This window comes from Coregonus lavaretus (assembly GCF_964263955.1).
Source record: "Coregonus lavaretus genome assembly, chromosome: 31".
In the NCBI taxonomy this organism is placed as follows: Eukaryota; Metazoa; Chordata; class Actinopteri; order Salmoniformes; family Salmonidae; genus Coregonus; species Coregonus lavaretus.
This window is the reverse complement of record NC_140018.1, coordinates 30,661,114-30,674,975: the sequence shown is the minus strand read 5'-3', so window position 1 is coordinate 30,674,975 and position 13,862 is coordinate 30,661,114. Positions and strand designations below refer to the sequence as shown.

At 41.6% G+C, this 13,862-nt stretch overlaps 1 protein-coding gene across 1 annotated transcript in view; it reads right to left on the bottom strand.

Annotated features, from left to right (window-relative positions):
* The window catches only part of LOC311106948 (rho guanine nucleotide exchange factor TIAM2-like), a 63,643-nt gene extending 54,841 nt beyond the window's left edge, over positions 1-8,802 (bottom strand). Inside the window, exon 1 of the mRNA XM_084149354.1 lies at positions 8,747-8,802. The gene's annotated coding sequence lies outside the window, so the exon portion shown is untranslated. The remainder of the gene's footprint in view (positions 1-8,746) is intronic.
* Between the last annotated feature and the right edge of the window lie 5,060 nt (positions 8,803-13,862).

The following is a 13,862-nucleotide window of genomic DNA, read 5'->3' as shown; positions in this document are numbered from 1 at the left end:
GCAATTAACATCCCATCATGCTTAGGGTCATGCATAAAAATGCCCAGCTGGCAATTATTATGGCTACCATGGCTAGAAGAAGAGATCAGTTACTTTGAAAGCGGGGTCTCAAATGAGAAAAGGGGGTTTAAAGGGTGTGTGTGTGTGTGTGTGCATGTGTTTGTGTGTATGTCTCAGTCACCAGATCTCAACCCAATTGAACACTTATGGGAGATTCTGGAGCGGCGCCTGAGACAGCGTTTTCCACCACCATCAACAAAACACCAAATGATGGAATTTCTTGTGGAAGAATTGTCCCTCCAACAAAGACACTTTATGTTGGTGTTTCCTTTATTTTGGCAGTTACCTGTAGCTTGAAGCGCTTCAGAATATGCAGCCATAGTAACAGAATCTCAGATTGGCTGTTACACATTAAAGGATAATATGTTGAAGTGAGAGAGCAATTACGTATGACTAATTCATATTAGGGTCCTTTAAAGTCTGGCTCTTAGTTGCTGTCAGAGATTCCCCACTAGGCTAATGCCAGCCTCTGAAATGACTTCAAACACTGAAACACTCCATTCAGATGTTTTCACAGCAACTCGCTTTTCTACGACGTCTGAACAAAAAAATGGAGGGTGTTTTGCCAATAACAGTATTTGCCTTGTTTCATTTGGGTTAAGGTATGCTCTCTGACAGTACCCTTCCCTTCCTCTCAATGTTGACTTTCAGCATCATATATTCTATGACACTCAATGGGTTCTTTGGTTCCCAAAATGTGGGCTTTTTCACCTACCTAGAGCCAGACACGTGCCTTTGGCATAGCCAGCACAATAGAGCAACGCTCCACTTTACATTACATTTACATTTTACATTTGAGTCATTTAGCAGACGCTCTTATCCAGAGCGACTTACAGTTAGTGAGTGCATACATTTTTCATACTAGTCTCAATTTATATCAACATTGGTTATCAACATTGGGTGGAACATCTTGTCCGTGATATTAACAACAAGATAATGAACAACCTTTGTTCTTCTATCCAGATGACTCCCCAAGAGAAATGATAGATTTATATTACTATCACTGTCTGATTTTGATCTTAATGTAAACAATCTAATATTTTGTTTTAATGTTTTATTATTCATTCCAATGTCCGACCTCTTCGAGGTCAACAATAAACTCTTTATTATGAAGAAAATGTGAATCCAATTATGTTTATTGGCCAGGGGCATTTTAATAGTATAATAGTTCTGCCTGCCATAATTGAGTTTTACATGAGTGAAATAAGATGGTATCAGGGCTGCTCTCGTGCCTTATAATACCCCATGTATAATGGGTCTCCATTGTGGGATTACAAGGCCTCTTCATGCTCGGTACACCCAGTGTTAATGTTGTGCGCAAGAGGACTTAGCGAAAACAACAAAACCCAGGACAGCTAAGCCTATATCGCATTCTTCCATCGTAAAAAAGTGCCGGCTTGCATGAGAAAATATGCGTTAATTGGGTAGAAAATCCACCGCACATTCCACACGGCAGCAGTTCAGATAGCTGAACACAGAGGACCCTTCTTCTGCACCGGGCCCACAAAAGACATCAAGGCACTTCACCACTAGATCTGGGCTGGATGAGGCTGCTGGGCTACGTGCCCGTGCTGACTACCACTGGAAAAATGTACCCACTACCCAAGGACTTCACCTGTTGATGGAGCTTATCGTCTTTATATGTATCACTCAAAGTCATCTCTGAGAAGGCGCTCTTAGGAGCTCTCACATAGGAGAACTTCCAAGAACATATACAGTGCTTTCGGAAAGTATTCAGACCCCTTCACTTTTTCCACATTTTGTTACGTTATGGCCTTATTCTAAAATGGATTAAATACTTTTTTTTCCCTCATCAATCAACACACAATACCCCATAATGACAAAGCAAAAACTGGTTTTTAGAAATGTTTGCAAATGTATTAAAAATTAAAACAGAAATACCTTATTCACATAAGTATTCAGACCCTTTGCTATGAGACTCGAAATTGAGCTCAGGTGCTCTGCTTCCATTGAGATGTTTCTACAACTTGATTGGAGTCCACCTGTGGTAAATTCAATTGATTGGATATGATTTGGAAAGGCACACACCTGTCTATTTAACTGAATAAAACTGAATTTGGTATGGGATATTTCAAAAAACAAAGAAACTATTAACAACTAATTATTTGTATATGTAATGCTAATGCTCAAAATCATCTGCAATCATCTTCTCCTCATCAACCATATGTCAGATTGCCTTCCGGATTTGGTATATAGACTCAATGAATTAGACTCTAATGAATTTGAGGAAAAATAGTTGCTTCATTCAAAGTCGGCCATGCTACACCAATAGATGGCACCATATCACACCAGGGCTATACGAACTGAACCGATGGACATGGGATTTACGAACTGAACTGATGGACATGGGGCTATACGAACTGAACCGATGCACATGGGGCAATGAAATTTGGTATGTAAACCTTATGTACACTGAGTACACCCCCTTTTGCCCTCAGAACAGCCTCAATTCATCAGGACGTGGACTTTAAAAGGTGTCGAACGCGTTCCACAGGGATGCTGGCCCATGTTGACACCAAAGCTTCCCACAGTTGTGTCAAGTTGGCTGGATGTCCTTTGGGTGGTGGACCATTCTTGATACACACGGGAAACTGTTGAGAGTGAAAAACCCAGCAGTGTTGCAGTTCTTGACCTACTCAAACCGGTGCACCTGCCACCTACTACCATACCCCGTTCAAAGGCACTTAAATATTTTGTCTTGCCCATTCACCCTCTGTATGGCACACACAGAATCCATGTCTCAAGGCTTAAAAATCCTTCTTTAATCTGTCTCCTCCCCTTCATCTACACTGATTGAAGTGGATTTAACAGGTGACATCAATGAGGGATCATAGCTTTCACCTGGATTCTCCTGGTCAGTCTATGTCATGGAAAATGTTTTGTACACTCAGTGTATACAGTGAGTGAAAAAAGTATTTGATCCCCTGCTGATTTTGTACATTTGCCCACTGACAAAGAAATTATCAGTCTATAATTTTAATGGTAGGTTTATTTGAACAGTGAGAGACAGAATAACAACAAAAAAATCCAGAAAAACGCATGTCAAAAATGTTATAAATTGATTTGCATTTTAATGAGGGAAATAAGTATTTGACCCCTCTGCAAAACATGACTTAGTACTTGGTGGCAAAACCCTTGTTGGCAATCACAGAGGTCAGACGTTTCTTGTAGTTGGCCACCAGGTTTGGATTTTGTCCCACTCCTCTTTGCAGATCTTCTCCAAGTCATTAAGGTTTCGAGGCTAACATTTGGCAACTCGAACCTTCAGCTCCCTCCACAGATTTTCTATGGGATTAAGGTCTGGAGACTGGCTAGGCCACTCCAGGACCTTAATGTGCTTCTTCTTGAGCCACTCCTTTGTTGCCTTGGCCGTGTGTTTTGGGTCATTGTCATGCTGGAATACCCATCCACGACCCATTTTCAATGCCCTGGCTGAGGGAAGGAGGTTCTCACCCAAGATTTGACGGTACATGGCCCCTTCCATCGTCCCTTTGATGCGGTGAAGTTGTCCTGTCCCCTTAGCAGAAAAACACCCCCAAAGCATAATGTTTCCACCTCCATGTTTGACAGTGGGGATGGTGTTCTTGGGGTCATAGGCAGCATTCCTCCTCCTCCAAACACATGAGTTGAGTTGATGCCAAAGAGCTCCATTTTGGTCTCATTTGACAACAACACTTTCACCCAGTTCTCCTCTGAATCATTCAGATGTTCATTGGCAAACTTCAGATGGGCATGTATATGTGCTTTCTTGAGCAGGGGGACCTTGCGGGCGCTGCAGGATTTCAGTCCTTCACGGCGTAGTGTGTTACCAATTGTTTTCTTGGTGACTATGGTCCCAGCTGCCTTGAGATCATTGACAAGATCCTCCCGTGTAGTTCTGGGCTGATTCCTCACCGTTCTCATGATCATTGCAACTCCACAAGGTGAGATCTTGCATGGAGCCCCAGGCCGAGGGAGATTGACAGTTATTTTGTGTTTCTTCCATTTGCGAATAATTGCACCAACTGTTGTCACCTTCTCACCAAGCTGCTTGGCGATGGTCTTGTAGCCCATTCCAGCCTTGTGTAGGTCTACAATCTTGTCCCTGACATCCTTGGAGAGCTCTTTGGTCTTGGCCATGGTGGAGAGTTTGGAATCTGATTGATTGATTGCTTCTGTGGACAGGTGTCTTTTATACAGGTAACAAACTGAGATTAGCAGCACTCCCTTTAAGAGTGTGCTCCTAATCTCAGCTCGTTACCTGTATAAAAGACACCTGGGAGCCAGAAATATCTCATTGAGAGGGGGTCAAATACTTATTTCCCTCATTAAAATGCAAATCAATTTAAAACATTTTTGACATGCGTTTTTCAGGATTTTTTTGTTGTTATTCTGTCTCTCACTGTTCAAATAAACCTACCATTAAACTTATAGACAGATCATTTCTTTGTCAGTGGGCAAACGTACAAAATCAGCAGGGGATCAAATACTTTTTTCCCTCACTGTATGTCCTTAGAAGCTGTGTGAATAAAAAGTAACTGCAACCTTAGATGGCTGCACCAGACCAGTTGATGGTACTATAGATGTCATTGGCACCAGTGGCACCATAGTATACTAGAGCAATACCTATTGATCAAGAGTACTTTGTATCATGCAAATGATTGTCAGATTTAAATAATGCAGATTAACAATGTGAAATATTGTGAGTATCTGTATAATCTCATATTGTTGCCCTATTATGTGGTCTGAACATAGTGGAAAGTGCATATTGTATTCAGGAAAATTTGAAACCAGAGGTTCTGCCACTTGCGCAGTCAGCGTATTACAGCTGTGAGTGTATTGAAGTATTTTGGAATGCTAAAGTGGAGTGTACAAACTGAGATTTAAAAAATTTAGACTAACAGATTTAGACAAAATAAATCCCAGAATTCAAAGATGACTGCAATATACTATACACTAACGCTGAAAATATTTAACAAATCATAGACCCCATAATTGGTATATAAACTAAATACATTAAGTAATGGCTTTAAGAATGATTACCTGCTGCATTCAAAGATAACCAACCTACAGAACTAGACTAAACTTCACTTGCGTCACACTTGTGACATTGAGAGATAAACTTGCAGTGATGGAAAAAGTACCCAATTGCCATACTTGAGTAAAAGTAAAGATACCTTAACAGAAAATGACTCAAGTAAAAGTGAAAGTCAACCAGTAAAATACTACTTGAGTAAAAGTCTAAAAGTATTTGATTAAATATACTTAAGTATCAAAAGTAAATGTAATTTCAAAAATATACTTAAGTATCAAAAGTAAAAGTAAAAGTATAAATAATTAAAAATTCCTTATATTAGGCAAACAGACGGCACGATTTTCTTGTTTTTTTTATTTAGCCAGGGACATAATTTACAAACTAAGCATTTGTGTTTAGTGAGTCCGTCAGATCAAAGGCGGTAGGGATGAGCAGGGATGTTCTCTTGATAAGTGTGTGAATTCAAAATGTAACGAGTACTTTTGGGTGTCAGGGAAAATGTATGGAGTAAAAAGTACATTATTTTCTTTAGGAATGTAGTGGAGTAAAAGTAAAAGTTGTCAAAAATATAAATAGTAAAGTAAAGTACAGATACCCAAAAAAACTACTTAAGTAGTACTTGACAGTATTTTTACTTAAGTACTTTACACCACTGTAAACATGGTAATGCTTTCACTGATTTCTGATAAAGGAAGATAGTTCCTACATGATAGAGTGCTTGATTTGTTATCCAACTGATCTTGTGTCCTTTCTCTTATTCTGTGAACCCCATTCATTGCTGCTCACAGCTATATTCAATTTAATTACATTGACTGATGGGGAATAATATTTGATTCAAGACTGAACTGTGTTACTCACAGACCTCTGTTTGTTCTGTCCATCCTCTCCCAGCCACAACATCTCTCTTCATTAATTATATTGCTGACAAAGGCACCTGCTATCCTTTTACTGTATACGCCATCCACTTAACCATTCACATTCACACAACATGTGCACTTTCATATGATGACAAGGCAATTAAGATGCTTGTTGCTTGCCACCCTCTTCTCTTTTACTGATTTATGAAGAAAGAAATTCAGCAGGAAATTCACCTCATGTTGGCCGTAAAACCGTCTCTTTCTTTTCAGCCTCTTATAAGTGGCTGGAATACCCCCACCCCCTAATGTGGCTTTGTTGTGCTGCAGCTGAGAGTGTGTGGGGCTTGGGCAGACGACAGAGCACACAAAAGGCCCACTGGAGTCCTGGAGAGTGGCGGTAGGCAGAGCAAACACAGCACACCGCCACATGATGGAAGGCTGGGGCATGCTGCCGACCGACGGGCACAAAGAGAGCACTGTCGTGGAAACCCAAGCCGGTAGTAACTAACCACTCCACTGCCTTGGCTTTATCCATCTGTTGGAAGTTCGGAACTGCATCTGCACACACACATGGTCTATTATTTGGGATGCTGCTAGCCACACTATAGGGTACAGCGTTTAGATTAGAGGGTAGACTTTTTAGAGGCTATTGTTCTTTGGAAATAATGTGTATAATAATGTGGATTTATCAAGGATAGATGTTGAGAAAATAAATTGTGCTTATGAATAATGATTTTGTACTAAGGAGTCTGGTGCCAGCTCTACTTTACTAAAGCAAATTTGCCTTAGCGAATTGGTTGATGTTATCTCCTGATTGCAGCCAATTGGACCCAGTGTTTGACTTCAATTGAGCGTGAGCACAGGCCATTTACATCTGGTTATCTGGAAGCATACCTGGCTGGCCCAGTGTTGGCCAGGTCTGGCTAATGACGTTGGTTGGTTGGTTCACCTGATTATTGTTGTAAGATTGTAAGCATATGTCGGTCTAGCATAGCTGTTGGAATGTTGCACGAGTCCAATATCCTCCACTTTGATTGGTGTCCAATACATTGGACTGGCTCTTTGTTTGCTTTGGGCTGATCCGTTTTTCTGACTGGGCTCAGCTGTCAGCAAGGGACCAGTGAGTAAACAGTTCAGTTTCCAACTTCTAGTGTGTCAGAGAACGCAATACTTCTAAAAAAAAATAATAATACAACTTTGGGGGGCCAAACAAAATCAGTTGCGGGTCGGTTTTGGCCCACGGGCCACCTGTTACCGACCCCTGACTTATGGCAATGATTGTTGTTGTGCAAAGATTTGACCTCTCTGGCTCTTTTGTGTTATGTCCGCTTTCTTCTACTATACCAAATAAATATTATGATGAAACTTGACCCAAAGGCAAGGAGTTTCTCTGCAACTAGGATAGCTTGAACCACAAGTCATCCAACATTCTTTCAAGAGGTTGGTTTTCATGTGGTCCAACGAAATAAGGTTGGACAATGGCCATACTGTTCAATTACACTGTTCCGTATTGCCCTTACCGCAGAGGGTCACACATGATAACTTGCTCTTTTTTGCTCATTTGACAGCAGTCTTTGCACTCTATGTCCAAGAGGTCACCACCTCAATGGCCATTTGGTCAATGGCCAGCTATTACAATGGCCAGCTATTCAGCTCCATGAAGCATCTTTGTGAGTTTGCATATCAAACCTGTTTGACATTTTAGATAAACTGACTGACCTATAAAAAATGTCTTTGTTCCCACCACATCACAACGTTATGTAGATGCATTAGTCATTAGTTATTCCTGTCTTGTACTCTTAAAGGTTACATGCACAATGAGAGTTTTATAGTTGAGTAGGAGGAGGTGCACCTTCAGTGAAGACTTAGTTCCCCATATTTTTCCTAATGACTTAACAACATTGTTTTGGAGCAAGTTAATGAATAATGGGCTGAATGGTTTGTTGGTTTCTAAACCTGGCTTCATGCTCCTATGTTTTGCTAATGAGATAAAGGGTACGTTACTAGTATCGGACTTTTAAGTGTCATTGAAATGCAATGTTAACCTTTGGCACAGTTTGTAAGTATCTTTTTAATGAGCATAAACTATCTAAGTACAGTTGTAATGGCATCTTAACTGATCATGTTTTTTCCATATGCCATTCAGAAAAATAAATAAGACTGTCAAGACTCATTGGACACTATTTTAAGAGCCACCGTTATTCATAGTCTTGGTTTGGCCCCTATAATTGCATCCAGATCACCCACCAGTGGCCGCTATGTCCTATGCTCTGCTCTCTCTCTGTTCAAACACAAGATACAACTAGGCCTACAATAGCCATCATGTCGGAATTAATATAAAAGTGCTACCCAATAATCTTCAATTTTCTCACCGTTATATAACCATTTTATGTTTCTCACCACGTATTTAACAGTAAGGCAACTTTAATCAATGAATCCTTCCATCCATGATATCTCCTGAAACAGCTGTCAAGTGAAGCTTACAACAGAAACAGTCACGTGCATAAACCAAGCGCGCACTGTTTGTGACCTCACACCACGGTGAAGTTGCTCAAAGAGTAAAAACTTCCAGGAAAGGTTTTACGTTTAATTTGAACACCTTCATTTGATCCACAAACTTGAGAGGATGACTAATTTCTGGATAATATGAGTCGATCAGTGAGAAAAACTAAAAGAGCAGGCCTAACCAAGGTGTCCGAAAACACATTTTCCAGAAGCAAAAATAACATTTTTACCTGATAAATGTTTCTATGCTGAAACAATATAATCACAATTTACCAATAGTTCAACTCACCAGTTTTTAACCCACGGGAAGTTCGAAGGTTGTTTAGCATTGCAGTTACTCCATCATTTCTTCAACCATTTAAGATATTCAAATTATACAAAACTTTGCTGGAGTCCCAATCAACAAAACTCTGACTGTTCGATCTTAACAACTCCCGGATATTAAAATGTTGTCGAAGCAATGAACAGTATAGCCTATCATATTATTCAACAAATGTACAGTATTATGCTCATCAATACATTGAGGGCGCAGTAGGCTTCCTCAAGTAGCTGTATCGGTGGAAACCACACCCCCGTCGTTCTGACCGGACAGACGCATCTCGTCATTCATCTAGAGAGAAAAGGCATTACGTAATGCATTTTCACACGAATTGTAACATTGACAACATATAGTTTCTCAAATTCACGTATGCTATGCCTCATTCTTCATCCTTCTACAAGACAATAGAGACTTTATGGATCCCTGTTCCCATAAATGGTCATAGTTGAATAATTGTATTTCTTTATACAGTAATAAGGATTTGAGGACACTGTAATGTTAAGTGTGACCAAGTCAAGTGGACCCTAGAACTGAGCTCCCAAATCAATTCAAGTGTTACATAGGGATGTATTCATTTGGGTTGGTCCTGGCTAAGAAAAGCAGGGGAATTCCACACTAGCCTTGTAAACACAAATTAAGTCATGAACTGTTCTGTAATCTGCTAACCAGAGAAGCCTGATCTAAATTAGGGTTTGCTCCTCTCAACAGTCCCTTTCAACAATGCACACACAAAGACGGCAACTAGAACCATTCTGGGTACACACTTTGAACGGTCATTTCATTGATTTCCACTAATCAAGGACGAGATTTTTTCCATCAAGTGGAGTGAGGGAATAGATGGAACCATGATTGACGACTCAAAACAGAGGGCTGGAATTTGTAATGCTGTTTTTATTGGCAGTGTACTGTATAAGTGAATGTTTTCATGTTTGTTTCATGCATTTTTCTATGTCTATCTTCCCATAGGTACAACAACACTCCATATATCTGTTCGCTACCTGCTTGACATCGTGCCAGCCTCCTCTCCTCTCCGCCTCCCCCCCTCCAGTCCTCACAAACCGCTCTGTTCACCTGGCTAGGCTGTGAAATGAAACCCTGTGGGTAGGTGTAAACCTGGACTCACGTTTCCCATTTACAGTGGAGTTCTCCGGGGCAAGGTGAGTGGTGGTGAGAGGTGACAGGCTGGGCATGGAACCAGACAGAGACTGCGTTCCCAAATGGCACCCTATATAGTGCACTACTTTTTACCAGGGCCCATAGGGACTAGGGTGCCAATTGGGACACAGTCAGAGTGGGGTTGGTTCACTCATGAGTGGGCTACTTATCCTCACTGATCCCATCTCGGCACAGAATATAAAAGCCCTAAGGATAGAGAATTTACAGTTACTATCTACTGTGACTTGGTTCATCAGTCCCTGTAGTCCTTGTTTTAAAGAAACCACCCAAGTTGAAACATCTTATATCTGGTGTTTGCTGGATCCAGTTCACCGCTTTGGTCTTTCGACCTTCAACACGGTTGTCATTGTCAAGGATGTCATCATTTCCAGCCTAAGGGAAGGTCCCCTCATCTCTGTTCAAGCTTTCAAATCCACACACACAGCCACATGTATTATATTTCAGTACATAGCTTCCAAGTAAGCCACAGGGCCTGATACAGTCTAGCTATCATTGGAGCTGGCTTTACTTTTATTGTCTGTACCCCACAGAGACCTGAGCATAGCTTCTAACTGTCTAACACCATAACCTTGTTTTAATGGCATGACAAACACTCATACGATGTAATCATTGCCACAGGGCATTTAGACACAAGGCCCAAAAAATGATGAGAAAATGTAATCATATAAAGATATAGAACCAGTGAGAGAGGAGCCTGTTCGACTCACAGGGGATCTGGACTGCCCGTCGGCAGCACTGTCAGCATTTAGGAACAATCAACATTAATATTCCTATGGTTGCGTCCCAAATGGCACCCTATTCACTATGTAGTGCACCCATAGGCTTTGGTCAAATTTGGTGCACCATATAGGGAATAGGGCAGTGGCGGCTCCTGAAAAAATTCTCAGGAGGGGCAATTTTTCTGATGATTTAGGTGACCTACACACATTTTAAAAAAGATATGTCCAGCAACAACATGAAGACAGGGGCAGCATATAAGTCAATACCAGAAGCATTTATTGACTGATCTGGGGAGATGGATTCCAGTTTCTGTGACAGATTATAAATAATCTCTGATGCCTTTGTTATATTAGCTTTTGGTTGAATGTACTGTCGTAGTAAATATATAATGTTATAGCTTGGTCTGACTAAAATCTTGTGCATGACCCATTTTGTGTTGGGCGTTTGTTTTCAATCAATGCTGTTCCTATCCTATAACAATGGACAAAAGAGTCCTATCTTGTCAGCCTTGTCAGCAGGTGGCCAAGGACAACACCCACGCCATAGGTCTCTCAGTTCTTCCAACTCACGAGTTCTTGCTCTGAGGACACACACACACACACACACACACACATCATCACTGATAACACACACACACACACACACATCATCACTGTTAAACACACACACACACACACACACAAAAATCCCCTCTCTTTAGGCTGAACATTTGAAGACAGAGAACCCGACTCAGAGCCAATGCAACAGTGGAGGGGACCTCGCCCAACTCATCAGGACCAATCAGAAGATCAGAACTACTAGATTCAACCTACATCATTTATTGTATAAAATGTCTGCACACAATGTTTTCGGGGCTCTCTTCAGATAGCTCCCTAAGAGTTTGACGAACGAGTCCGTGCACGCGATTCCAGATATCTTTACCTCTGAATAAACTGCCTTTATTATACCATATCCACCCTGTCCAAAGTCTCTACTTGGTCTCAGTTCTCCAGTAAACTTGTGATTATCAACAGTACACAACGGTAACAAACAATTGGGGGAACTCACGGGGCAGATAGTAAGGTCGCAGTGACACAGAAAGCAGTTCAATGTCGGGGGTACAGAGTCGCTCTCTTACCAGGATCGATTTTCCCTGTGACTGTCACTCAGATCGCGGTCCGCTCTGACCAGGGTGAAGCCGGCCGGCTCCACTTCTCTGTACGGGACTCTGTCATCCAGCCAAGTCTCCCAGCTGTATTGGATTCCGCTGCCAGCAGCGTTTTCATTATTTAGTCCGTTCGTAGCGGGTATGTACACGATCAACAAGATCAGTCCAAAACCCACCACTGGAAATCCATGGTTGGCAGAATGTTTGTAAACTAAGTGTACAAATTAAAAACATAAAATAACGCCACTAAGTGTACAAATTAAAAACATAAGATAACGCCACACTGCAGGTCGCAACAGAGACGCTGCTAGCCGCTATTTTCTTAGTTACGTTCATGGTTACGTCACGTATGACGAAAGCGCGTAAGTGCAAGCCCTCAGAAACACATAGAGATTGTATTGAAAGCTTTGAAATTTGAAAAAAATAGATTTTACATCAGAGTCTATGACAGACTTCTGGGCGATTTTCAACTTGACTGAAATCGCCCCAAAAACGGGCGGGGCCATTTGAAGCACGACTTTAGCCTGATTTGACATTTAGTGGCAGTCAGATCAGATTAGAACACTGATAACTACTGTTGCCGTGATATAATTGATTAGAAAAAAAATCTCTTCCTTTTCCCGTTTGGCTGTGCGTCGCCCATATCGCCCTATTGAACACACCGCCCCTGGAATAGGGTGCTATTTGGACGCACTCTGTGTGTCCATTTACGAAGAAACATCATCACTGCTGATATTGACTGATGGGATGAGGACAGATTGAGGAGGTCCCTCTGGGGAAACTGACTGTAGTTTAGCCCAGGCGGCTAGGCAGATCTTGGGAAGTGCTTTTCCTCATGGATGTTTTTCATACATTTGCATGTGATTATCTGCATTTGCATTCAAGACTGGTTGGTTGAGCTAGAGGGAAGGGTGAGGCTGTGGCCTTTGGGATGAGCGTGTCTAGACTGTCCTATAGTCATTGTTGACTTTATCATAATGAACATACTGTATCTGTGTGGCAAGCCGAAACTCATAACACAGCCTGACAAATCATCTTCCAAGAAAATCAAATTTCCTGTGACAAAATGATGTCTGGAATGTTGTTGTTTTGAGGTTGTTCAAAGTAGTAAACAATGCATCTAGAGCATAAGAATTAACCATCCCTTTGTTGCTCCTTCACTGCGGATTGCAGTGAGAGAGAAAAATAGCTGGTCTGACCCTACACGGAGCACAAGACTACACCACAGACATCCTTAGGAATGTGTGGCATTGTCATCTGAGCAACTCCAAGTCTGATTCTGAATCAACTCAAAGAAGACTAACTGAGCCCATATTCACAAAGCATCTCAGAGTAAGAGTGGTGATCTAGGATCAGGTCCCCCCTGTCCATATCATCTGTTCATAGATCCACAGGATCAGGTCCCCCCTGTCCATATCATCTGTTCATAGATCCACAGGATCAGGTCCCCCCTGTCCATATCATCTGTTCATAGATCCACAGGATCAGGTCCCCCCTGTCCATATCATCTGTTCATAGATCCACAGGATCAGGTCCCCCCTGTCCATATCATCTGTTCATAGATCCACAGGATCAGGTCCCCCCTGTCCATATCATCTGTTCATAGATCCACAGGATCAGGTCCCCCCTGTCCATATCATCTGTTCATAGATCCACAGGATCAGGTCCCCCCTGTCCATATAAGTGGTGATCTAGGATCAGGGGATCAGGTCCCCCCTGTCCATATCATCTGTTCATAGATCCACACTTCTGAGACTCTTTGTGAATAGGGCCCTGATTTTAGGTAATTTAGAGAATAGTCTTTATTACGAGCTTCAATTCACACAGTGATGGTACTGTGGACATAGAGGTCAAGAGATTAATCTGTTTCCAAAATACATACATGAACATAACCTACAGAGGGCGGCAGGTAGCTTAGTGGCAGGTAGCTTAGTGGTTAAGAGCGTTGTGCCAGTAACCGAAAGGTCGCTGGTTCTAATCCCTGAGCTGACTAGGTGAAAAATCTGTCGATGTGCCCTTGAGCAAGGCACTTAACCCTAATTG